The sequence below is a fragment of the Hemibagrus wyckioides genome, linkage group LG14, assembly GCF_019097595.1.
Source record: "Hemibagrus wyckioides isolate EC202008001 linkage group LG14, SWU_Hwy_1.0, whole genome shotgun sequence".
In the NCBI taxonomy this organism is placed as follows: Eukaryota; Metazoa; Chordata; class Actinopteri; order Siluriformes; family Bagridae; genus Hemibagrus; species Hemibagrus wyckioides.
The window spans coordinates 25312002-25320399 of record NC_080723.1 but is presented as its reverse complement, the minus strand read 5'-3'; the positions used below and the strand labels follow the sequence as shown (position 1 = coordinate 25320399).

General features: G+C 40.1%; 1 long non-coding RNA gene across 1 annotated transcript in view; it reads left to right on the top strand.

Moving 5' to 3' along the window:
- LOC131364992 (uncharacterized) overlaps positions 1–965 on the top strand; it is a 1381-nt gene extending 416 nt beyond the window's left edge. Inside the window, exon 2 of the long non-coding RNA XR_009206545.1 lies at positions 490–965. This is a non-coding gene — a long non-coding RNA (uncharacterized LOC131364992). The remainder of the gene's footprint in view (positions 1–489) is intronic.
- The last annotated feature ends 7433 nt before the right edge of the window (positions 966–8398 follow it).

Here is an 8398-nt window from a genome sequence, read left to right as displayed (position 1 = left end):
TGTCTGTTAGCCTTCTGTCATTTTACTGATGTACTGATTTTTAACCTGGAAACAAAGATAAACAGTGTGTAGAAAGGTGGATGTGGTGTGATGTGGTTATTTCCATCACTGAACTGATTTCTCAGTCTTTTTGTCAGATATGTGATTTGTGTAATGGAGTAAATCTTGTGATCAGGAAACTCAAAGGGAAGGTGTGGTGTTGCATTTTCCAGCCCTGGTTCTGTGGAATATCAGTGTATTTCCATCATCAGTGGATTTATTTTTCTGTAGCACTACATGTAAAATAACAGAACAACTCAGGAGGACTGGAACACACTCCCAGAATGAAGGCCATCAAAGTCCGAGTGGCTCCACAATATAACGAGGAACTAGGAAATGTTCTCCTGCTGAGTCGTTCTACTGAAGTGCAGTCATGTGAAGAAGCAGTAATGAGTAAATGTTGTGTAAGTGTGTGTAAAGGTGTGTTTATTGTGTGTTTGTGGTCTCCAGCCGGTCCCACGGTGAAGCCCTCCGTGTCTCTGCTCCCTCCCTCCTCTCTGCAGCTGTCTGAGGAATCGGCCTCGCTGCTCTGCCTGCTGTCTGCCTACTCTCCACAGGGGGCGCTGGTGAGCTGGACGGTGGACGGATCGGCGGTGAAGGACGGGGTCGTGACCAGCGCGGAAGAACAGAAGAAGGACGGTTACATGCGCAGCAGCACCCTGACCCTCAGCAAAGCAGTCTGGGAAAAGGGGGAGGAGTTTGTCTGTACGGTCTCCCATGGGGGCGTGGATCATCCGGTCATGTTCAGAAAGAGCCAGTGTGAAGGCTAACAGCTCCAAGATAGAATTGAAGACTGAGCTGCTTACACATCCATCTACAATAGAGTTTCAATTCTACACAATGCTGACATTTCTGTCTTTACTCTCTTCACTGTCCTGTTGCTCTTCCTGTAGTTTTGCTCTGCTGAAATAAAGCTTCATTTTGGACATTGTGTGTTCTTTTATTGGAGTTAATAGTCATTATCAGTGTGAGGAGAGAGTGTGTTTAGCTGTAGATTCAGTGCTGTGTGTTGTGCTTCAGTGAGTTTGGATGAAGAAAGTTGAACATCTGCTGAAAGTGCTGCTCTATTCTGGGAGAAAGAGGATCACTCAGCCGTCTTCATGTAAATCTCACTTCCTCTACACTGCTCTCTGATTTCCTGCTTAAAACTGACTCTGTGTGTTTAGCTGGGTGTGGAACAGGAAGCTGGTTTCATCTCTTTCTTTAGTGCAGGATTTACACTTGAGGTAACTGAAACTGGACAAAACATTTCATACTGAAAGCAAACAGTGTTCTGAATCATTTTATATCAGATTAGCTCATTCATTGTTATAAGCTTTGTTATTAATATCAATAATCTAGAAGAGCCTCTGAGAACAGCATTTGTATCCATACTAGATTCAGTAGGGGTTTCTCACAAGAACTGTCCAGAGATGGATGTAGATTCAGGTAAGAACCTTTTAATGAAAACCAGACAAACAGTCCAAAAACATAAAGCACAATAGAGGTCAGAGACTCAACAAAAAGGATATCACAGACCATGGAAATAACACAGGTGAATTAGAAACAGGAACAAGGTCAGCACCAGGAAGCAGCACAATAAAAAATTAATGCATTTTTTACATTAATACTTCACACTACAAATACTTCAGAAAACAATGAATGAAACAGTCTTTTAAAACTGCATACATGAACGTGAGTCTTGGTGACTGTGATCATGGACATGCGTGTGTTTTAAGAAGTGTACTCCATGGTGGAAATGGCCATGTTTGTAGGATGTCATTTCTGCTGGGTATTGGTGTACATGACTGGAGGAGATGTGACAGAAACCTTCAAAGGGCTCGCTATGGGACCCCAACCTCTCTGGATCTTTCTGTTGGTTTGTGGGCTCTGAGTGAGTGTCATGAAAATGTGGGAGGAGACCAGGATCCAGGACGTCATGAGCAGGGACCCAGCACTGTTCCTCCAACTTAATGAGGTACACAGGACAGGAATTTCTGTGTTGTGAGTCCAAGACAAGTTATGCCAGTTGTTATAGCCTAAGCCTTGTATGATAAGTGTTTTAAGTTTGTTTTTCCTCTCTGTGCTGATTTGGTTTATTTTTCTATTTTTGCGGACCTGAAACCTGTTTGTTGCTGCTGTTCTGTGCTTAAAAGTAGACAGGGAGCATAGACATGAGGGTAACTGGCAGGGTCACTGTCTTCTTTCCCTTTTTTAGGTAAGAGACTGATATTGGCTTCATACAGAGTTTTAGGTAATGTCTTCTCTTCTGAGGAATGACGGACCATTTTGAGTAATAATGGAGTTAATAAATCTAAAATGCTTTATAATATTCGCTAGAAAATCCATCAGGTCCTGCGGCCTCTGGAAGGAAATGATTTAATGATGGAAAGTAGTTCTTCCTTGGTAAAATCAGAGTCCAGCTCTTCTCTAGCTGAATCGCTGAGCTTTGGATAATCCAGAGAGTCAAAAAAGATATCTAGGTCAAATTGTGTAACATTACATTTAGAGGAATAGAGGTCCCTATAGAACTCTCTAAACCTACTGTTTATGTCCTTAGGGTTGGTATGCAAATCACCTTTATTTGACTTAATTCTATAAATTGACCTACTAGCTGGAGAGTTGTTGTTCTGCTAACACCTTCTCTGGCTTGTCTCCTAATTCAAATTGCTTTTGTTTCAGTTTAAGAAGTGAATTATTAACCTGATGTCCTAAAATGCAGTTATATTCGTATTTAAGCTTCACAATTTCAGTAAACTTAAATGGGGATTTTGAAATTTGGTATGCTGATCAAACATGGGAAGGATGCTTTCAATTTCTATTAGACGCTTGTCCCTTTCCTTTCTTACAGAAGATTCATAGGAAATGATATGACCATGCATTACCACCATAAGCGTTTCCCAAAGGATTGAATCTGAGGAGATAAGATATGATAGGAGATAAGTATACTGTGGTATTTGGTGTTGTTCACACTTTGAATTAAATTAGAATCTACCAGGAAGTAGTCGATTCTACTGTGGGACCTATGTGGTGTATGTATGTACTGTGGGATGTTGAAGTCTCCAGATATCAACAAGGTTCCCAGATTTGATTAAATTATGTAAAATTTGAGGTGATGTAATATTGGGTGGGGGAGAAGAGGACAATCTGTCCCCTCCAATTATAATGTTTTTTTCTTGTCATCTGGAAGCAGATTAAACATCTTTTTAAACAATAATTTGGACTATATATGTTGAGGAAAGTAACAGGGATTTAGTTGATACTGCCAAAAATAATGATATATCTCCTATTAGGGTCTGCATGCAAATTGGTAAGCTGAAAGGGAACGCCACGGGCCTTGGAAGTGAAGGTGATTGGTAAACCTGTGAAATCCAATAGCATCCTAGTCTTCGCTGTTCTGTGGTTTTAATATGGGTTTCTTGTAGAAAAATTGTATCTGCTGAAAGGGACTTGAAATGTTTAAAGATCTTGCCCCTCTTAATAGCAAGACCCAATCCCCTGACGTTCCAGGAAACCAGAGTGAGATAACGACTGCTCACCCTAACACCTTGTTGAGACCTGTCCATTTAAAAGAGAGAGACAAGAAATTACATCCAGTGCATGCTTACAATGAGAATGGTGGTGATAACCTGGCAGTGTTACACAACTAAAGAGGGAAGGAAAATGAAAATTTAAAAAATACAAATAAAAACAAAGACAACATATACCAACAATAACAACTGCCTGTGTAGGCAACGCACAACTATTTTCATCATAACAGAAGGAGCTGCTGGGGGATTGCTATGAAACTACGAAACAATAACTGCAAAAACTACCTTAAATACCAATAAAACAGGACCTCTCCATGAAGATGAATAAGAGAAATTATACATATACCAGTATAAAGTAAATGACCATAATGGGAGTGTAATATAAGTTACAATCTGAAAGAAAACAATTATCATATTGATATAAAACATGCTTGATGTTGATGCTTCTTTAGTGCTGTACACAAATTATAAGGCTATAGATTATGAAACATCAATGTAAAGCCTATAAATATTACAAGATTGGACTCAATTGAAGACTCCCTTCTTTGTCATAAATTGGACCAGTTCAACAAAGGTATTTACTTGGCAGAACCAGTTCTTACTTGACATGAATAAAAAATTATTTGTCAACGTCTGTATGAGAATAATTCGCTTCCACAAACCGTGTTGCCTCTTTTGGATCTGAAAAAATGGTGGGTGCTCCGTTTGGGCGATGGATGTGAAGTTTAGCTGGGTACCGTAGGCTGTGGTCGACACCTGTATCTCGAAGGATTCGCTGCACATCACAAAAAGCACGACATTGCATCAATACCTCATTTGTATAGTCCAGGAAGATGAAAATTCTCTTCCTGTTGTATTCCAGAGGTTGTTGTCCGCCGAGGTGAAGGATCAGTTCTTTCTGTTGATAATGGTGAATACGCGCCATGATAGTGCACGGATTTGCACCCGGAGCCGGCTTTGGTTAGAGCGAGCGGTGAGAACGGTCAATAGACACAGGCTTTGGGAAGTGTTCTGCTGAGAACAGTTTGGAAATCAACTTGAAGACAAATTCTGTTGGTTTGCCTTCTTCTTCTCCTTCCGGTATGCCCACAATTATGATGTTGTTTCTGCTTGAGCGAGCTTCCAAGTTATAAACTTTAGCTTGCAGTTGCTTGTTAGCATTGGTCAGGTCAGAACATTTATTTTCCGAAAGTTGAATCCGCATTTTTTGGTCACTGGCAGCTTGCTCTGAAATTTTACCTCGAAGGCATCAAATGCCGCGAAGAATGGTCTGACATCTCTTTACAAAATTTTTTGCACATAGCCAGTGACATCTCCACTGAGTGAGTAGGCTCAGAGTGCTTTAATTTGCTAGCCACAGAGGGAGAGTTAGCATTAGCCTCTTTAGTTTCATGGCTAGCAGTAAGTTTAGACTGAATTGCCTTCAGCATGACTGACCTTTTGGCTTATTTATGTCAGAGATTCAGAAAATAATCTAGCCATGGGGGTCACAGTCCAGTGACTTCTGTGCCAGTCCCAAGCCCAGAAAAATAGAAAGGGTTGCTTCATTAAGGGCATTTGGTGTAAAACATTGCCAAATTTAATCATGCGAATTGTCAGTACTCTGAATTTCATACTGGATCGGACGAGGCCTGGGTTAACAACGATCGCCATCGGCGCGTTGAACAGGAAATTGGGCTACTGTTGGTTCGAAAAAGTAGAGGAGGGGGGAGAGTGTGTAGACAGAGAGAGAAGAGGAAAGGTAAGAGTGTAGGACTGAGAATAGGAACTCTGAATGTTGGTACTATGGACCAGGTTAAGATGGTTTGGACATGTTCAGAGGAGGGAGAGTGAGTATATTGGTAGGAGAATGTTGGACATGGAGCTGCCTGGCAGGAGGCAAAGAGGAAGGACAAAGAGGAGGAATATGGATGTAATAAATGAGGATATGAAGCTAGTGGGTGCAAGTGTTGAGGAGTAGAAGATAGGGATAGGTGGAAAGAGACTATTCGCTGTGGCGACTCCTGAAGGAAAAAAGCCGAAAGAAGAAGAAAAAGAGATTCAGAAAGTAAAACTGGTTGGCTGGCCCAAAATAAGTAAAAATATCCGGTTTATAATACTAAATTGTTAATATCACAAAGAGGAGCTGTGTTAACACACGTCTACACCATATGCCCGCGCACTAGCACCCCTGGATTTGTTTATTTTGATTAAACTTATTTTCTTTGGGTCTAGTTTAGTTTACTTATTTCTTATTTCTGGCATTTTGGCAGACACCTTTATTCAGAGCAACCTACAGTTTATCTCATTTGATTCATTCATTTCTTATTGTATCTGTTAATTGCGATACGTGATTAATCTGCCTTTTTGGCTCGCTTGTCTATTTATGTTACATGACCCCTTCTTGAACATGAATTTTGAAAATGAGGTTCATAATACAGTGGTCCCTCAATCTTTGGGGGTTCAGTAGGGGCCGGTTTCTGGCAAGTTGACCTGGAATAACTGGTTTAAGTCATGTAACATGGAACAAGGCAGCGATGTGCCAGTGGCAGGAGAGGTCTAGTCGATAAGTTACTCTGTTGAACTGTTTGACTACCCTGAAGGATTTGATATACATGAGACTGAACCTTTTGCATAGCTGTGTTTCAGTCATGATCGGTGAGCCAGAATCTGTCTGCTGGTTGGAACTGGAGATTTTGTTTTTTTGTGGCAGTCAGCTTTGGTTTTCTTAGCTTTGGCGATTTGTTTAAATCTTTGACGAGCAGTCTCCCATACCTGCTTGCTATGCTGGACCCACTTGTTTGAGCTGCCAGAATTCCAGGGTAAAAGTATCCTACCACTAACTAAAAGGAAGTGTGTTGAGTGGCTGAGTGACTTAGTGGGTATTGGCTATATTCTTCCCAAGGCAGCAACTGGGCCAAGTCTTCTAGTTGATTATCACAGAAAGTAGGTTTCTTTGAAGCAAAGAAAACAGATAAGGAAATTTCTAAAACTGCTAAAATTGAGTTAAGAATTTTCCAATGTATTATTAAAGCTTGGAAGGAACATGTTATTTAGTTGATTCAGTAAATTAGCTCAGGTCAGGATAATCATATTTACTGTCTACATCTGTTGATGTTAGCCCAATGTTGACTGAGCTAACGTTAACATACACTGTTGTTGCAAGGTAACTTCAGACTGTTAGCTAAATATTTAATGTAGATAAGAACATTCTGTGTACCATGAAAATGAGTTCACTTTAAACCTAGCATTTTCTGTCAGCAATGTATGACAAGCAGACTCTGGATGCTAGTTTAATGTTAGACTCAATATGATCATAACTCAGGGTTTTCATATCAGAGGACAGATGAGGTGGAGCTGCTTCAGAACAGAGAGGGTGAGACAGGGAGAAGCAGCAGCACAACGTTATAGGTAGGTTAAGTGCTGTATGAAGGACCAAGTGATTGATTTGTTGGTGATAAAAGGGAAGAAGTACACATGATAAGTACTGAATACTGAAATAAATGCTCTTCTTATAGGAGTCAAAGTGTGTGTTTAGATGTTTAGAATATTTTGTTAACATGGTCACATCTTCACATGGGTGTGGTTTCATATTATTGACCTGCTCACTTATGTGGTGAGGGAGAAACAAAGAGTCGGGCCCTGATATTTTTTTGTTGACCATTTCCATAGTTTCAGTTGTGATGAACTTTTGTTTATTTTTATTTGTGTCATGTTTTCATATCAGAGGACAGATGAGGTGAAGAGGCTTCAAGACAGGGAGTGATTGAACACAGTTCATAAAAGCTTTCTGATTTTTTTAATTCTAAAATCCTGCGGTTTAGTGGATGTGTCTGACATACGTCCTGTGCAACAAGTGATTTATTTTACAATTTCAGGTACAGCGGTTAGTTTAAAATTTAAACTAAATTCCCATTATTTTAAATTTATTCACACAAAAAAATAATGGTGAAAATCTTTGACTTTAGAAAATGTCACTTTAGTCTTGGCGATTGGCCGCTATTAATCAATAAAGTACGACATCTTTTTTTATACACATATAGTGCTGTGAAAAGGTTTTTGCCCCTTCCTGTTTTTTTTTTATTATTTTTTGCATATATGTCACAAGATTCAGATCATCAAACAGATTTTAATTTTACACAAAGATAATGCAGTAAATACAAAATGCAGTTTTTAAATGATGATTTCATTTATTAAGGGAAAAAATCTGTCCAAACCTACCTGCCCCTAGGTGAAAAAGTAATCGCCCCTAAATCTAATACCTGGTTGTTCCACTCTTTGCAGCACCAACTGCAGTCAAGTGTTTGTGATAACTGGCCATGAGTCTTTCACATCACTGTGGAGGAATTTTGGCCCACTCTTCTTTGCAGAATTGTTTTAGTTCAGCCACAGTGGAGGGTTTTGGAGCATGAATGGACTGTTTAAGGTCATGCCACAGAATCGCAATCAGATTTAAGTCTGGACTTTGACTCGGCCACTCCAAAACCTTCATTTTGTTTTTCTTGAGCCATTCAGAGGTGGACTTGCTGGTGTGTTTGGGATCATTGTCCTGCTGCATTACCCAAGTGGACTTGAGGTCACAATCTGATGGCCAGACATTCTCCTTCAGGATTTTCTGATAGAGTGCAGAATTCATGGTTCCATCAGTTATGGCAAGTCCAGGTCCAGGTCCTGAAGCTGCAGAGCAGCCCCAGGCCATCACACTACCACCACCATGTTTGACTGTTGGTATGATGATCTTTTTATGAAATGCTGTGTTGGTTTTACTCCAGATGTAACAGGACACACACCTTCCAAAAAGTTCAACTTTTGTCTCATCAGTCCACAGAATATTTGTCCAAAAGTCTTGGGGATAATCAAGATATTTTTTG